Source organism: Lonchura striata, chromosome 10 (genome assembly GCF_050655825.1).
Source record: "Lonchura striata isolate lonStrDom1 chromosome 10, ASM5065582v1, whole genome shotgun sequence".
Taxonomy (NCBI): domain Eukaryota; kingdom Metazoa; phylum Chordata; class Aves; order Passeriformes; family Estrildidae; genus Lonchura; species Lonchura striata.
In genome coordinates this window covers 23,216,373-23,234,460 of record NC_140712.1, presented here as the reverse complement: position 1 = coordinate 23,234,460, position 18,088 = coordinate 23,216,373, and the positions used below count along the sequence as shown (strand labels likewise).

Sequence of the window (18,088 nt, the reverse complement as noted above, 5' to 3'; positions counted from 1 at the left end):
CTACCAGGTAAAAACCATTGAAGCAGAACCATAGAAAAATAAAAAGCAAACTTGAACATGGAGGTGTTTTACTGGTGTAAGTGTTGTTGATGGACATTCAGGTGTATCCTGTACAGCTCTGGAAAAAATCAATGCCCAAGTTCCTTCGGTGCTGCTTGAAAAATTGTACAGTGAGTGACACAGTGACTGGTTCACAAACAGCTTTGGAGGGCTGTGAGTCCATGTGTGCTGATGATTTAGAGCTGGGGGCTCATTTTTTAGAAGGCAGTGGACAGAAAGCAATCAGTGAATTAGATTGTGAAGAAGTAAAAGGTTTGCAGCTTGTTTGCTGCAAAACCCTCCTTGGTCCTGATTTACCAACCTTCCTAAACTCTTGTGAGGTCTCTGTATCAGCTGTTCCTATGGAGTAGACACTTGAGTCAGCAACGAGAGCAGACACTTTTGTGATAGAATGCTGTTAATCAGAAAACAATTTTGGCTTTCAGAAAAACCAAGTCCCCTGTGGTGTCAGTTGGGCAGCAGCTGCAGTGGGGTGTGCACTGTAAGGTGAAACATTTGGGAAGTGCTGCTGGATCTCCCAATCCTCAGACAGGGCTCCAAGGAATTCACTTTTAAGAGAGTGATGGTTTAGGATTTTATACATACTGCAATATAATAAATTATAGCTTACTTTGAAAAAGCTGAACAAATAATTGGTCATTACCAAGAATTTGTCTTCTTGGTACTAGTTAAATAAATGTACATGAAAGATCCCACTGTTTCCATACTAAAGAAGCTGGAGCTGAATACTTGTTGAAAAATAAATCAAATTGGTGGTTTAAGAACCACTGATCTGTAAAAATGAAATTTAAATTACATTCTACTGCATTTTTCACATTCAAGACATGAAAAACATATCTAGTACATTTCCAGCATCTGGCAGTTATTTGTGGCATTATAGGAACTTTCATCCCTGGAACACTGGGCCATATCCTTCACTGGAAAAAATCAGTTTTAACCCAGTAATGACTTTGTTAAATACAGTGTACAGTGCTCTTGCACAGGAATCCTCCTTTTATCCAAAGGTCTCAGAACCTGATAGCTCTGCCCATTAAAAAAGTAAACAAAACTTTAACCTTCCTTCAGAGATTCATCAGAAAGGTCAGTGCTCAGTTCCCTCCAATTTCCCAGGCTCAGCTGGGAGCTGATTAAAGCTGCCAGCTACAACTTGTCAGTTTTGTCAGAGACAACTTTATAAACCCTTTGTTATTCACTTTGCTGTGTGTTATAAATATATTTATCTTCCTCTGTCAGGCATGGACTGGACAGGTGCTAAAGGAGCAGTTAAGCTCTAACATTAATCTCTCTAACAATGTCATTACTTAGTAACTCAAACCAAAACCATGGGCAGAATATTCAGGAACTTTCTCTAGTTCTTCTTACAGATGACTGGAGTGGTTAGGGAGAAAACACTTGTTATTCCAGGAGATTTCCAGAAAGTCTATGTCTGTAAAATCAGAATATGCGACTGGCTGTTATTTTGTGTCTCTGGAGAAATTTTCCTGAGTTTTCCTGGTTGTTTGTGGGACTCAAATATTATCTGAAATCAGCTTTCTCCCTTTCTGTAGTTGCTGAGGCTTGGCAGGCATCTCCTACTGAACACAGAGATCACATTCTGCAGCTACACGTTTAGGCATAATACTGTTAATCCTAGATTTTTCCAAATCAAATAGGACTTGTGAGTAAAACCAGGCTGTATAAAGTTAATTTAATCTACGTAGAACTGTTCAGCCGTTGAATGTCTTCAGTGAGGTTCAGCAAAGCTGGTTGTTTTTCCTTTGAGTTTGCTCTGAAAGATTTTTTCCTTACAGAGGTACAGATAAAGCAATAAAAGGCCGTGTTGCATGACCTGCAGAATGCAAGAGCAGTTCCAGAAGGGGCTGTGCTGTGCAGGCTTCCCTGGGAGCACACAGAGCCCAGTGTCACCCTGCTCCGAGCTGGGCTCACAGCAATCACACGGAGGGCTGGCTGAGCACAGCCTTCCTCCATCCCAAAATATCAAACTGCCAGAGCTTGTGCACTGCCCTGGAGGAGGGAGAGCTCCCGGTCACAGGAGAAGGGCTGCCCATCTCCAGTTGGCAATTTGGGTGGGAACTGACTCCGTTTCACAGGCCTGTTCTTGATTTAGGCCAGGGGCCTTAATCCCTGCCTCTTCAAATGAGTTTAGGGGCTGCAGTATGACATAAACTATTATAGACAGGTGTGTGGTAAAGCATCCACTGTTACTTCTCCTCTAAAAGATCTGAATTCATTTCAAATCTTTGATGTCTTGGGAACTTTCTCAGGGACTTGAAACTGTGTATTGCCATTCTCTAATACTGCTGAGTTTCAAAATGTGCCATCCATGTGAGTCTGGAATGGACAAAAGAACAAAGGGCAGAGTGTGGCCTGGGTGGGCAGGTGTGGAGGAGTGGCAGAGGGTCACTTTTAGAATCTTCTATTAATTTCCTGTTCCTGCTTTCCAGTCTAATGCATTGTGTCTGTGTGTCACAGTTTCATTCATTTCTCAAGGGTCATGAACAAACAGCACCCATTTAGGATTTTCACAGCGTTTCTGAAAAATTCTCTGACTTTTGGACTTGTCTGGAGTATTATTTCAAACTGCAATAAATGGAAATCTGTGTTGATATGCAGCACTTCCTCAGAGGCTTTATTGTGTTCTGCTCTCAGAGATGTAAGATGTGTCTTTTGGTTACACTTAGAATCACAAGCAACATAAATTTAGTGGTTTAACATATTCCCTCCTGGACTTTTCATCACCCAAACTGATGTTTGTAAGTTTGAACATGCTGTTCTCTGTAAGACAGTCTGTTCAGGAATCAGGAAGGAAGAAAGACAAACAGAGGATTTCTTCCAGGTCATGTCTGAGTGAAAGTGTTAATGTGAACATGCTTGTAGTAGACTTCAGTTTCTAGTTATAATCAATATTTGACATATTTTTCCCATGATTAAATTAAAGCTGGGAAAGTGAGATTTCCCTGAGGAGAAAACAAGTGGCAAAAGAGTTCATTGGTGATCTGCACCTAATCGAATTAAGTGCTATAATTACCTCTACTCTCATTCATTTCTTTGTCCCTGCTCCCTCCCCCTGGCCTGGTGCCCAACAACTTTCTGGCTTATCACCCACATCAGAGAAAGAAAGAGATCACACAGGTGGATTTGCTTTTTCAGGACTCTGCTGGATTCCTTAGGAGTGAGGTAAAGAAAAATTGTATTAGAGCTGTGTTTCTTCTGCTCAATATTTGCCAACAAAATGAAGAGGCACTGAGCATCTTTCAGGTTCCATGTCAGCATCCACAGGGAGTGGGAGCATTTTCCTCACCAGGAGTGAGGACAGCCTGGCTTCCCACCAGCACAGCCATGGGACACTTCAGGCTCCTGCAGGGATATTTTTTCCCCAGAGGTTGGATTGGCAGTTGCTGTTCTTTGTCTTGTGTTCCCCTGTATTTTTGCTAAGGCCTGTTTTACCCCCCTGGGCTTGAGCAAGGTGTGGGAGGTGGATGTTCACCACATCCCTGGGCTGACACCTCACAGGGGTCAGCTCCTCACAGATCCTCACATCCATCCCTGCCTGGGCACTGGGCTTGGTGGTGTCAGGGACTGACTCACTTGGCTCTTTGAGGGCAGTTCCAGGAAAATGAAAACAGGAATCAAAATAGCTTGAAGAGAGACATCAAGTAGAAAAATGTGACTGGAACCATTTAAAGAGTATTTTCTGGAAAATTATACTCAAGCCTTATCTTCCCCACACCAGCAGTTTGATTAGATTCTGAATGAGCCTTTTCAGAGCCCTCCTGGCAGGTCAGCCAGAACTCACCTGCCTCTGGGAGCCAGCTGTAGTCTTTATTTCTTTGTTTCTAGGAATAGAACTCAGCAATTGCTCCACCATTAATGATGTCTGAATCCTGAGTCTCTTTCCCTGTGACTTTTTGAAGGATTAACCATTGGAAACAAATTATTCTTTTATACCTCACATTTTTTTAAGATTTCTTTTAGACCATGAAAATAATTAAGCTGTTTTGAATCTGGAAAATTGATATATTTTGAAATTAAACTTTTTTTGTGCACTGCTACTGAACTAGGAAAATCCTTTAACAATTCCTAACAAATACAGATTTTTTTACTCATTTTTTCCTGTGAAAAGTGTAAGAATATTGCAATTTGTGCTACATTTCTGAGGTACCTGCTACCAGACTATAACATTATGTTCCCATTCAAACTGAAAATTACGGTGGCTTTAAATTAAAATTAAGAACTCAATCTTTATGATGTTAAGTCAGAGGCAGTCTAATGCTATCCTGCCTACAGTTATTTACAACCCAGATGTTTACAGAAAAAGAACCAAGCTCTTTATTTTTATTTTTTTATGGAATTACTGTCTCCTCATTAAGTCCCTCCTCGGTGCTGGCCCACGTGGCTCTTTGAGGCAAACATTGTTTATGACACATCTCTGAGCTGATTCAGAGCTGAGCAGAGAGAAACTGGGAATAATCCCACTGCAAAAACAAGCAATAGTTCAGGCGTTCAGCTACCAAGGTGGAAAATTGCTCTGACACTTAGGATGTTGTTCCATCTTTTTCTGTGGCTTAAACATAATTTCCTTCCAAGGTGTCACTGCTGCTGTTGTTCCCAGCAACTCAGCAGCCTGACCTGTGCTGGTCATACTGGTCATACTGGTTGTGTTGGGCACTGAGCACAAGGGCCCACTGCAGACTGGGCCAAAAAACCTCTCTAAAATTTTCCACAAGTTATTTACCAAGCAGGCGTCCTTCCCAGTTGTTTATGCTTGTACACCTTTCACTGAAAGCAAACTGCAAATAATGAAATACAGGGAGCAGGTTTATCAAACTGAGTTTCACTTTTATACACTGAATTATGAGCATCCAGCTATTTCTTCATGAAATTCTCTTTAGCCTCTAATTAATATGAATGCAGGGCCCAGAGGTTGCATTTCTATTTTCTAGATGTAAAGTTTTGATGATAAAAGACAACTTGATGGGATTAAGAAGAATTTGGTGACTTGAATGCTTGACTCTAGAATCCTTTGCAATTTTTTCCCCTTATTTATTATGTTTTGGGAGTTTTAGCTGGGAAAGCTTTGAGATGTCAGAGTTCTTGCCTGTTCCTTGCTTGCTCGAATGGCACTCCACGATTAATTTGGGGGACTAATGATCTTCTCAGTATCAGTGGGTTTTAATAGAGGAAGAACTGGATGACCTAGTGCACTGTAAAAACAGCAAGAAATTTAACACAGCAACTACAAAGATTAACTGCAATTAACTAAAATAAACAGTCTTTGCTGTGAGGTAGAGGCTCATCATTTGGATAGGACAGAGGAGAACAGAGATCTGGTTGCAGTCAGGTGTTCCAGAACTGATTCAATAAAGTATTTTTGTACAGAGAGGGAAAAATGTCAGAACCTTTGTACAAAGCAGTGTTCCTGCAAGGCAGAGTGGGGATGGGAGAGGTCATGAGTGAACAGAAGAATAAATTTGGCAGAAAGAAATAGAAACCTCTCTCATGTGAAAACTTGTTTATTCATGAACATCATAAAGGCCATAATTTTTTTGAGCTCACTCCCGGTGCCAAAAATGGCAGCATGAGGAGCAATGTGGCCAAGAACAAGGATCAGATGTGAGGCTGTGTGATGTCACAGAATCATTCTGTCACTCAATGCCAATGATTTCCAGGGCTGATTGCAAGCAATCATTAATCACTTTGCATTGAGAGCAACCAGCTCCTTCACATCTGGGGCAAGAACAAGTGGCACCTATTTAGCCAATGTTCTGCTCTCAGCAATTTCACACGTTGCCTTTCAAAAGAAACAAAACTGGGAGGGATGAAGCAAGTTTATCATTTTTTTCCCAGGAATTCAGATAATTGAAAACCTTAGTTTACTTCTAAATTCAGTATTCCCCACTCACACTGACAAGAGTGTGCCAGTGAGCAACAGGGAATGTCCAATGTGGAATTGATGGAGCTGCTGTAAGAACATTGACAATTTCTGAGTATTATTATACTTCTCTGTATGGTTATTAGAGAGAAGAGTGAGATAATATGACAGCTGTTCCTCTTTTACTCACCTGTGCTGGAAAAGGTGAGTACCTTGGCAAATCAGTTGTGTACTCAGATTATGGAATTAGAATAGTCTCCCAAACCCAGGGGTCAGTTACTATAGATGGCTGATATAAAGAAAGAGCATTAGGATATATATTTCCCAATTTATATTTTCAAAAAGCCAAAATGTCTTGGGAAATGGGACCTAATAGAACCTGCCCTATGGTGTTAACATAATGCATTTATTCCACCCTTCCTTCTTAGTTTAGAACCAGTTTTATTAAACCAGGTACAATGTTTCTGGTGAATCCTGCAGTGTTTCATAATAATGAAGAATTTACCTTTGCCTTTCTCCTGTGCCTGACAATCATGAGTTACTTAGACAAGTTACATCAAATTGGAATATTTTAAAATGTAAATGTTTCTCAGTAGCTGGGGTCTCAGGCAGTCAAAGTGAGAGGTAGCAAAGTGCTGCATTTCTATGAGTTAATGAAATACTTTTCCTTTCTGTAATCGTTGTTCCCTAAGGATTGCAGTTGTTCCTTTGAAATCCTGCTTAATCTCCACAGTTATTTATTTTGTCAGTACCTCTAGTCGTGATGGTTTGCTGTCAATCACCTATTGTCAAAAGAGAAGTGAATTTCATCAAATATTCCGTAGGTGCTGTCCCAGAGCTGAGGAAGGATTTACCTGCAGCCCTAGGCATTGTTAATGAGACAAAGCTCATTAATGACGTGGCTCATCTGCTCTAAGTGGTTCTGACAGGCAGGAGAAAGCAGAGCTAAAGGTAACTCATAACCCCAATGTCTTCTCAGAGTGGCCTAAACAATAGTCATTGATCTCAACATAAATTGCACGCTTCATTTTTTTTGCGGTACATAATTAGATAATTCTCCAAAGAACTTTTTATCACATGCATTTTCATTAATTAATATTAAATGTCATTAGCAGTCAACTCGGCTTGATCAAAGGCGGATAAGTTGCAGCAAGATTCTGAGAAATAACATACCATTTACTAATTATATTATTGATTTTCTGGTCTGAAGAATCCTCATTACAAGTGATCCAAAGTGGACCTTGCTGAGCCTGCTGGGGGTGCTTTGAACATGAGGAGTCGCTGGCAGTTCTGAGCCTCCCGCTTGCATAAATCACTCCTGGGCCTGCTTGTGCATCTGTTTTCAAAGGTGATGCTTTAATGGACTCTGAAAGCTGCAAAAGTGTGTTCTGTGTGGCTCCACATGAAAGAGGGAAGAGATTTGGGGCTTTTTATTCCTGATTTTAATCATTCGGAAAAGATTTTAGATCTGTAGGCGGATACTTTTGAACAGTGGAAATAATGTGGCATAGTTGATTTTAATTAGTAGGCCAGCTTAAGACAGAATTTCCCATAGCTCCCTGTGACTTTTTTTTCTTTTTTAAATGAGTTTTTAGCATTTTTTTTCAAAGTTAATGATACATTCAGAATTTTCAAATTTTTATTTCATGTGAAGGCAAAAACAGAAAAAAAAAAAAAACAAACCCAAAACAAGCCATGAGGTGAATATTTGAATTAGAACAAATGTGGATCTGAGCAACAGGAGCAACCTCAGATGCGTCTTATGTAAGTTTAGTGCTTTTATAGGAAAATGAAAAGGAATTGAGATCAATGACATAATTATGAAACGTTACTCTTACCCTTAATTGCTTATACTTAAGAACATGAAAAGCCTAGATTTTAAAGTATGTGTATATGTATGTGATTAGCCTATTCAGTTGCATGGAATTTCAATTTACTTTCAATTCATGATAATAAGGTGAGATATTACTAGTAAATATTTTGTTTAGATTGTGAAGTTTGAACATCTTTTAGAGCTAAACCACTATCCACATACCAGCTGGCCTTTTTGTGCCTATTTTCATTGAGGTTTTAAAGGATTTTGACAAAATCCTTCAGAGGAATAACTTACAGACAGATAAGACTTGGTCAGAGTCAGAATTCTGAAAAAAAAAGTGTCTGAAAAATGAGAAGTTAACTGTAATTTTTAAAAATCTACTTCCGATTTTCAGATTTTTAAGGTCTTAGAATAACATTCTAAAAACTTCTGACTGCTCTGGTTCCCACCTACTCATTTCTACTCCCACCTTCTGTTTGATTTCCTAGTTAGCAAATCAAAGAATTGAAACAGGCTGAGAAATGAATGTCTGGGCTGGTGGGTGGGCTCCAAGCTTAAACAAATAAACAGACGAGCAAAACACATCCCATCCCTGCATCTGTGTGTGCCTGAGTCTGCTTTGGCAGAGGATGAGGGGTTTCATTCCTCAGCAGATGAGGAGCACACACTGCACTGTCTTTTTGCTAGATAACCCAAAGGATATTTCAAGTTGTATTAACAGCACATTCCTCAAAAATCTGTGTAAGGAGCTATTCTTTGAATAGCCCAGGTTATAAACTAGTAATCAATGATTTGTTCAGGTATTTTGGTGTTGTGTTTTTCTATTTACCCCTTGTGGCAGTTTTTTCTTGGACAGTGATTTCTCTGGCTCATGCACAGCTGTTAAATATCTCCAGATTTGTGTGGCCCAGCTATAGCAGCAGTAAATCATGGAAAGAGCTGGGTCAGGAGGAGAGAGCTGGAGTTTAGCTTCTCCATATCTGAAGAAAGGAATTGCATGAAAGGAAGTAATGCCATGGAAGAAGGAAGGAAGAGGTGGTGAGACACAAGAGTGGTGTGCAGGCTACTGAGATTCCAACATGTGGCCAGAAGAGAGTTTACAATCACCTGTCCTGCTTCCACTCAAACATTTTCATGCACAGAGAAAACTTGTTTATTCTGTGGCAAAAGAGGGATCACTAAATTATACAATCTTTACCCTTTACCCTGCAGCTCATGGCCCAGCAGGTGCTGGAATTCATTGCTAAGAGCATGGAAACTGCACAGGTTCCCTTGGAGACCAAGTGAGTTGGGTTGAAGTTTAAATAAAGAGAGAGACAATTGCCTGTAGTGACATCTGTGAAGGGGATGTGGCAAGTGGTTGTTGATCTAGGAAGAAGTTCCCATAAAATCCTAAGTGGAATTCTCCAGAGGAGTTTTGGACAGCTGTGTGTGAGATAACAACACCAGGAAGATGATGGTCAGAAAAAATGGCTGAAGAGGGAAGCAGGACTCATGGCATGTACCTAAAAACGTGGAGCAGGTGGAAAGAGGGGGATAATCTGTGGGGAGCTTAGAAACCCTTCATTACTGCTGTGCTCTGCAAGGGAGATCAACATCAGCTCACACTTACAAATACAAGTTTTCCACAAGTGTGGTGCTAACAAAACCAAAAGTCTCAAGGCTTGTGCTTTTTTCCTGACTGTGCTGAGGCTGGTATCTGATGGGAGAGGAAAATGGGGAGCTCTGTTGTTTCCTGTCAGCCAGCAGCTGGTGTGCCCACTTTGTGGAGAGGAGGACTTGGGTTTGGTTGATTAGCAGGATAAGTGAGTTCTCTGTTTGCTCAGAGAACATCAACACACAGTGAGCTCTGTGAAACTTTACACAAAGTTCAAAGCAGTATAAGCCATTTTTAAGCTCTGATTTTTTTGCCTCTGCAGAGAGATTGATAAAGGGCTGGTAATGAAGTGTTGTCCTTGGTCATCTGAGAGCAGTGGAGCTGAGAACAAGCTCTGGAGAGGGCTCAGTAAGAGGACTCAGCAGATGGTACATGTGAAAAGAACACAGAGAGAAAACTGCGCTTGTCCTACCTGATAGGAAAAAAACCTTAATTAGTACATCTGAAAATGAAGGAGATTAAGTCCTAAAATTTCCCCATAAACTCTCTCTTTTATAATTTTCCTTAATCTTTTTTCTCAAAACAGTTAAATAAGTCTTTAGTGTCAAATTTAGGAAGAGGGGGAAGAGGAAGCCAAGGCAGTTGCACGCACCAGTTGTTCAGGTCTGGTTTTGTCCGTAGTGGTTTTCCCAGCTCCTGTTTTCCTGCCAGCAGACAGACTCTGGCTCTAACCTGGGTAGCTCCAGTGCCATCTGCATCGGACTGAGCTGGCACATCCAAATTCTCCCCAGAATCAAACTGGCACAGTGAACTCAATGGACTTCAGCCATTTACACCAGTAGAGGCTTTGGCTCGTGCATCTTCTTTGACTTTCTTCCACCTCAGATACTCCCTTGCAATCCTGCAGTTCTCCGTGGGTTTCCTCTTTCTGATGTGTTTATGAGTGTTCCTCCCTTGACTTTTTGACAGACATTTTGCACAGTGCCCTGTTACTGTAAGCCAGGTGCTTTTATCCCTAATGAAGAGTTTCCTGGAAAAAGAAAAAAAAGAATAAACAACAGATAAAGTAGGTCATGGAGACAGCAGAGTCAAGAGCTTTGCATAGTGATGTGAAATTAAATAAGGCTGGGGTCATGTTCTCGTTTATCTCTGCAGTTAGTGCTCTAACAGGGTCTGTGATGGTTCCCGGAAAGGTGAGGAGATTTTGGAGGACTGTTTAGATCTGCTGGGAGTTTTGGGCACACAGAGGAGAAAGCAGACACAGGGCTGTAGCAGCTGGCTGTTTTCAGAGAGCGTTTGCAGCTGCTGGTCTTGCCCACCTCAACCCCCTGAGACCCCTCTCAGTGAAGGTGCAGCTGCTGTGCTGGGAGTGACCAGGGGCCTCTGTGGTGATGTTGCCTGAGGGGCTCCCTCAGTGCTGGGTGCTTGAGAGAGCCAAGTTTAAGTCTGGATTGCAGAGATATTTTGCTTCTTGCAGTGACTTTCCCCAGCCCAAATGCAGCCCTTGATGCCCAGCACTCCTCTTGCCTGGTTCACAGGGGAATCCAGCAGGGATTGCAGAAATCTTCCTCACACACCTTCTCCATGGCATCAGCTCTGTGTCCTAGCAAAGGGCACATCTGCTCAGCCTGTTTTCCATGTTGGATGCCTGAATCTGGCAGTTTATAGCCAGGCACCTGAGTAACCAGCATGCATGCTCTGAAAACCAGATAAATTCTGTGAACTTCCACCTTGAGGCTTTGACTGAACCAAATATCAATCCTCCAGTATTGACGGTGTTCCAGATGTGTCCGTAAGAAACACAGGAAAGCCCAAAGGATTATTGCAGCTTCTGAGGAAACCTCTTGTATTTCAAGTAAAATTGGCAGTTTTTATGTGGCCACTCTAATTCTTAAGCCATTAGAAATCTAAAAATTGATTGAACGTTTATCTTATACTTACCAGACATCCACAGAAAAAGTTATGTTCTGTCTGGGATATCAATGTCTTTAATAGCTATGAAATTAAAAACTCTTAGATTAAGGTTTCAAGAGGCTGAGAGGTGAATGGAATGCAGGAGGAGGAAACCTGTGTGCTGCTGTAATAGGGAATGCCAGGGAAGATAAAGCTCTAGGAAAAGCCCCAGGAGAAGAGCTGAGGATAATGTGCTGTTGGACCAGTGGGGTCAGTAAAGGTGGAGATGCAGAGGTAGCAAACATTATTTCCTTTCTGCCTGGTGAAGCTACTGAAGAGAAAAAGCTTTTCCCTGTCTGCAGCATTTTTTAAAAATACATGTTTCGCTTCAGTGTTAATTTTATTCCAGTGTTTGGTTTTGTTTTTGTTGGCTTGGTGCCTCAAAAGTCCAAGGAATTCACCAACTTTAAAGCCAAATTGAAAAAACTGAATCTGGATTTGCAGTGCAGCTCTAAAGCTTGCAAATCAGCCTTCTCCCATAAATACTGCCCTGTTTCTGGAAAAGAAGAGATGGATCTTTAAAATATGAGCTGTAGCATTGGGATGTGATGGCACTGCTGTAGATCAACAGCCATCAATCTGTGTTACTTAATTTGTCCCTGGCTCAGCTGTTCACTGTACTTGGGACTTTTTTGCTGTTTGTTTCATTTTATTTTCCTCTGAGATAAATGAAGACAAAAAGAAAGGGTCAATTGTTCTTGACAAATAGAAGTAATTTTTAAAAATATATAACCGTAAAGGATATTTTACATTTTCAAACAGGTTTTTTTTTATTTTCTGACTTTCACAGCACTTTCACAGATCACAGTTAATTTATTTCATGGTGCGTCTATTGAACCTCCTTTTATTTTATTGCTTGTTACTCTGATTTTCAGGTCAACTTTATGTGCACTCTTTAAATGCTGTAAAAAAGTCTGTTGGAATCAATAGCTGAGGTGTTTAAACTAAATATTTAGAAACATTTTTCCTCATCTGGGCATGGCTGTAACACTCAGGTTGCTTTATTTATCCTGGGTGTTCTGGGATTCGAGGCCTTTGTTGCTCCAAGTGTCTCAGGAGGCATATGCTGTAATTGTTTGCCATCTTGCACATGGGCTGGGTGGGTGGCTGGGTGTGAGCTCAACTCAGGCTCATTTGGCTTCTCAGTGATGAGCTTTTTGATGAGTGTCAGACTCCTTCTCTCCTGATGGAATGTCTGTGGAGGTTTCCCTGAAAAGGCATGGCACAGGGAATATAAATACACTGTTCAGTCAGGAGCCAGTGTGACTCCCCACACAGATTCCAGCAGCTTTAACATTCCACTGAGTGACATTTCTGGGAGCAGTGGGGAGGACACCGAGCCTGGCCCTTCCTGCCATCCCTGCTGCATCCCTCAGGTGCAGGGAGCAGCCAAAGGCACAAAGTGCCTCTTCCTGACTTTCCTTGTTCCATGTTTGAGTGGAGAGGGTTCAGAGAAAGCTGCCCCAGGAGGGTCTCCCAGCCTGCAGGACAATGTCTGTGGTGAAATCCTTCAGGGCCCAGGGTTTTGCCTTGGTAGCCTTGCAGCACCAAGCTGCTTTGGGCAGAAGGTGCCAGGGAAGGTCAGCCCCTGTCCCTGGCAGGGCCTGGGAGGACAGCTCAGGCTTAGGCACTACCAGGAGCACAAACATTTCAGTGGCCTTGAGTTTGGATTGATAACTTCAAGGGACACGTTCAAAGGGCTGGCTTCCACTTTTACACTGGTAGTTGAGTATACAAGTACAAAATTATGGGCAGAAAATCACAGAAAGTCTTTTTCCAAGCTGACCTTTCTGAAAAGGAGCCAGCAATTATGTGGATTTGGGCACTGGTTCAGCAGTGTTTTTAGGTGTTGTTAATGCAATATTTTCATTATATTTCTGCTGGACTATTGATTAACTGTTCAATTATTTAAGAAAAAGAAGTTTAGCATTGTAGTGAATAATAGCTTTTTGGATGGGTAGTTGTGCTTTGCACAAGTGTTCATGGAGTTTGTGTAAGAACTGATAAAATCCAGTCTGCACCTCTTTGTATGCTGATAATAATCTCATGGATGGATGAGCAGTGCCAAACATGTTTGCACATTGTTGCATCAGTGTATGAACACTTCTCAGTTTGTAACAAGCTTATTTTCAAAGCACCTGGCAGGCTGGCCACTCCTCTTCCTCTGGGGAAGATTCTGGGACTTTGAAAGCTTGAATGTCATTAATTCCACCTGAGGTTCCAGAGCCTGGTGCTGTATGTGGTCTCAGATAGCAAACACTGGATGCAGAACCTGGGGGAAATTGGAGCCACCTCAGCCCTGCCCACTCTGCTAAGCCAGTGCCAGGCCTGGAATCTTTGCCAGTGGGATTTAAGCAGAGGCTCAGTCACATCCAGCAGTCTTTTTCTTGATAAACATATTTCATTAGCCATAACTGAAGTAATTGTCCAGATTTCTTGCCTCTGACACATCTCTGTGGTATTTTGACCCAGTTTTCCTCTGAGAGCACTGAAGGAACAATCTTGAGCTTCCAAAAATAACATCTGATAGATTAAGCAGCACTTACTTCATTATTTATTCTCACTTAGCTGTGGCCAAGCTCCTGATGACTCCAGAAGTCAGCTCTGAAAAGCGTTAGCACTGAAGCAGATCTGCAGACTCCATAAGTTATCCCTGGAACTGTAACAATGTTCTCTCTAACAAGCACAACTCACACGGATGTATTTCAGAGCTTAGAAACTTTAAGCAACTTAAGAGTTTTGGATGTTCAGATCCCACTGAAATCAGCCCCCCAGCCCCGTTTTGGAAAACTGAGCAACTGGTTCAGAGAGTATAAGGGAGAGCCATGAGGGCACTGCAGCAATTATGACCCTGATGTGTTTATTCAGGCTTTAAAATAGAGCCTCTAAAATGAGATCTTGGAAATGGAGTTGGCTCCTTTGTTGGTACTGAACAGCACCCACTTCACAGGATGATGCAGCAGAGGTGATGACCGTGGGACTGAGCACACAGGACTCAGGATGCAGGATTTCCCCATAAACTGTGAAAATCTCAGACTTTTGTGTTTATTCTTTCATTTCCCAAGTCATGTTAATTACATGTTAATTCTTGTCTCCTGTCTCCTGCATTAATTGTGCAAGGTGCCAGCAGAGGGAACACAGCAGCCCAGGGCACAGTCTGCTGTTTCTGCTACTTCTTCCATCACTTGAATTTCTCTGTGCTCAGATGATAAGAATCACATTGTCAGTGCTTTTGTATTCAGTACCTGATCCTTCCTGGAAGTGTTTATCTGTTTAAAACAGCTTTAAATTTTCATTAAAAAACAAACAAAACCACAACCTGTCACGGGCAATATTTCTGTTGGTCATGACAACAACTTTTAGAGGTGACTGGTGAGGTTGAATGGTTTTGTTCTTCACTGCCCTGATTAAAACAAGCTGTTCTGAGCAGGTATCCTGAGCTCTGCAAATTATCCAGTCTTTTCATGGTATCTCAAGTTATTAATCATAAATGGAGGCATCCAAAAAACTCTGATCAGTTTTGAAACTCATGGCCTCATTTAGCTTTCATAACAGCTTGTTTCGAACAAAATCTGATGTGGAGCCAAATGAAGTGTGTGTTTAAATGATCCCTTGCCTAAACTATCATGAAAATTTCAGATGGAATGAGAAGAAGGAATGCCACCAAGGGCAGCTTGTTGGAAGCTTGCTACTACTTAGAGACTAAAATAGTGTAATCAGCAAACACTCCGTCACTTTAATGCTTCTCCAGTGAAATCCAACTTTTTGTTTCCTGGCTCAACCACTCTCTTGAATTTTCCTCAATTGCTCCCACACAAATACTAGGACCAATTTTTATTTTGGCACACCTCATTTTCCTGTTTGGTAAAAACCAGAGTTAAGAACAGAATTATTTATCTTGATGCATGTAATATATTTTTGAAGAATCAACATGGCTTTGTGAAGCCTTCTTAACCTGTAAAAGCTCTTCAAAGGAAACATGAACATCAAGAAGGTGCAGTTAGATTTCCAGAAAGCTTTTTCAAGGACTCACATCAAACTTCCTGAAAGAAACTGGACTTTCTTGTTAGGATATTAAAGAAGGAAATGTCTATATGGGAACAAAATTAGGTAAGAAATGACAGGAAACAAATTTCTGGAGGCTGGGAGGGTGCAAGAGGGATGTGTTACATCCCCCGTGTTCTTCCACCCCTTCCAAGCTCCCTGCTCTTGCCTGAAAGCAGGATAGTGGGATTGGTCTGAAATAGCACAATTATGTTCTGTTATCTAATTATTTTGAATGTTTTGTCCCATTTCTGCCTTGATTTGTTTCCACGTCCCCAAACACATTTCCTCTGACCCAGTTTTCTGGTTTTCCTGATTGCTCACAGGGCCAAGTGACTTCCCAAGAGTTTTCTCCCACTCTCCTGTTGATGTGCCCTGTGTCTCCATGTGCTGGGGAATGGTAAAAACAGGATCCACTGGGAATTTTTAGCACTTTAAGGTAAGACTTTTTAACATGGCTCTTTGCTAAATGAGTCGCTTGGAAATTTGTGGGGAAAATTCAGTCTAGGTTAACTGACTGCATAAACATTTCGACTTTATGATCTTCGAAAGTACAGAACGATTTAAGAAAGGTGTTGGCTAGTGAAAAACACCTCTGCATACAGCCAGACACAAAATTAGGGTTGTTTTTGCTTGGTTTAGAGCTCACTTCATCCCAAATTGAGGGAAAAACATTCAATTTAGAACTCTGTCATGAACTGAAAATTCTTTTTGAATTTCATGTCAAAGTCATGTTATGAAATATTTTATGACAGAGATGTCAAAATGAAATGTTTCACCACTTCAAGCCCTGAACACGAAGGTCTCCAATGGTCATTTTTAGTTAGATTTTCTAGCCCGTCAGCCAAGGAAGCAGAGGAGAAATTGAACCTGTAGTTTTGGGTTTCTTTTTTTTCCCTCGACCACTTAAAGTACACACTGGTCTTTTTTTCACAAGAATGTTAACAAAATCAAGTCCTCGCCATCTAGAAAAAGCTTTATTGGATATTTATTTCACTCAGCAAGGATTCTTTGAGATCTTATTTTCTTTGCAGGTAGGTCCTACCCTCAGGGGTAGTGCTGCAGGAGAGTATCAGACCTGGTTTTTCCACACTCTGATGTTCATGAAGTTTAAAGGATCATCTGCATCTCAAGGTCTCTTTGCAAACCCCAGCACAGTTTCCTCAAAGGAGTTTTTTTGTAAAGAGACTCCACAGATAAATAAATTAATGATTTGCAACCTACTAGATTTTCTGTAGCTAAGATTTGGAGCTTTCTTTTCTTTTGTGATGGAACCACTGACTTGTATCAATATTGTAGGTGAAATAGTGAAATTTTTAAGGAAGGAGAAAGATAGGAGAAAATAGCCTAAGGAGGTTAGCAGATACCTCATCAGTTATGATGAGCAGAGTGAGACACTTGTGAAAACCACCTGGTTGTCCTCTGGATTGAAAGGGTCTTGCCAAATCTTACCTAAATTGATTTCTTTTACTCCTGAAAAGAAAAATCAGGCCTGGAAAGACAAAAAGTTCAGAGTCCATGTGGGGATTGCACAGAGAACCTTTGTGTCATTTATTTTGGTGTTCAGCCCACCAGGCTGCCTGTCCTGGGAGAGTGGCAGGCTCTGGAAATGTTGGAATAATTTGGCTGTAGCTTTAATGAAGTTACAGGCATTGTCCTCCTCAAGGCTGGTGCTGCCTCCTTGGAGAACCTGCCCCAAACACTGAATTTGAGTCAGGACTTTCCTCTGTGCTGTGGTGAGCAGTGAAAGCTGAAAGCACAGCATTAGATGTCATTACTGGATTCTTTTTTGATATTGGTTTTTAATATGTGTGCTCCTATTTTTAGAGTTTTATTCTGACTCCTTTAATAGCAACCATTCCATTTTGGTGCGAGGGCTTTTCTATTAACAGTGATCAAAGTGAAATATTTCATTTGAGTCACAAAAAGAGACACTTGAGATGAATGAGGTTCTGCTGGATTTGGGGAGTTGGATGGTTCTGATCTTCGATCTGACTTACAAAGTTAGGAAATTAATGACACAAAGCAGCTCCCTCACAAACAGATAATAACAGAGCATTAGCAATACAAGTTTAGAAAACAGTTTGGAACCTCTTTCTAATACATGGCAAAAAATATTCTGGATGCAATTAGGGATTATAAATAATTCTTTGACATTTGTTTGATTTAAAAACTAAACTGAGGCATCATTTTCTTAAGAACAAATTGAAGTCTCTGAGAACTACAGAATTCAAATATGGGGCTGCTTTAGTCCTCATTTTCTTTAGAGTGAGTGAGGCAGCAGGGCTCTATTCTCATTTGTTTTTATTTTGTAGGGAATACTTTAATATAAAGGATATATAAAATTCAATATAAAGAATGGGTAATTTTCAGCAAGAATGAGTGATCTTAAGAGTCTCTTTCTTAGCATCTGGTGTATTCTAAGCAAATCTCTTAAAGTTTTCTTTCTCCTGAACTCAAGGACACTGGCTTCAGTTGGTACCAAAGGAGAAGAAATTGGAGTGAGGGAGAAGTTTGATTTCTAGCTTGAATTAATTATTATTTACCTTTCAGTTCCTGATAACTGATGGAAAGCAAATGCAGGCAATAAATTACTGATTTAAAGTCGGGCTGCCTTTCTGCTTGTAATTAATGTAACAGACCCAGGCTGTTGATGTTCTCCAGAAGTTAACAAACTGAGCACAGAACTATGTTTAGATTTAATCTCTCTCTGAAGATTTGCATCTCCTGGAGCAGCTTTGCCCAC

General features: G+C 41.0%; 1 protein-coding gene across 12 annotated transcripts in view; it reads left to right on the top strand.

Moving 5' to 3' along the window:
* MEGF11 (multiple EGF like domains 11) overlaps nucleotides 1-18,088 on the top strand; it is a 255,172-nt gene that overhangs the window by 42,438 nt on the left and 194,646 nt on the right. For all 12 annotated transcript variants that reach the window (XR_014957713.1, XR_014957712.1, XM_021552638.3 and 9 more), the window contains one exon: nucleotides 15,669-15,781. The gene's annotated coding sequence lies outside the window, so the exon portion shown is untranslated. The remainder of the gene's footprint in view (nucleotides 1-15,668; nucleotides 15,782-18,088) is intronic.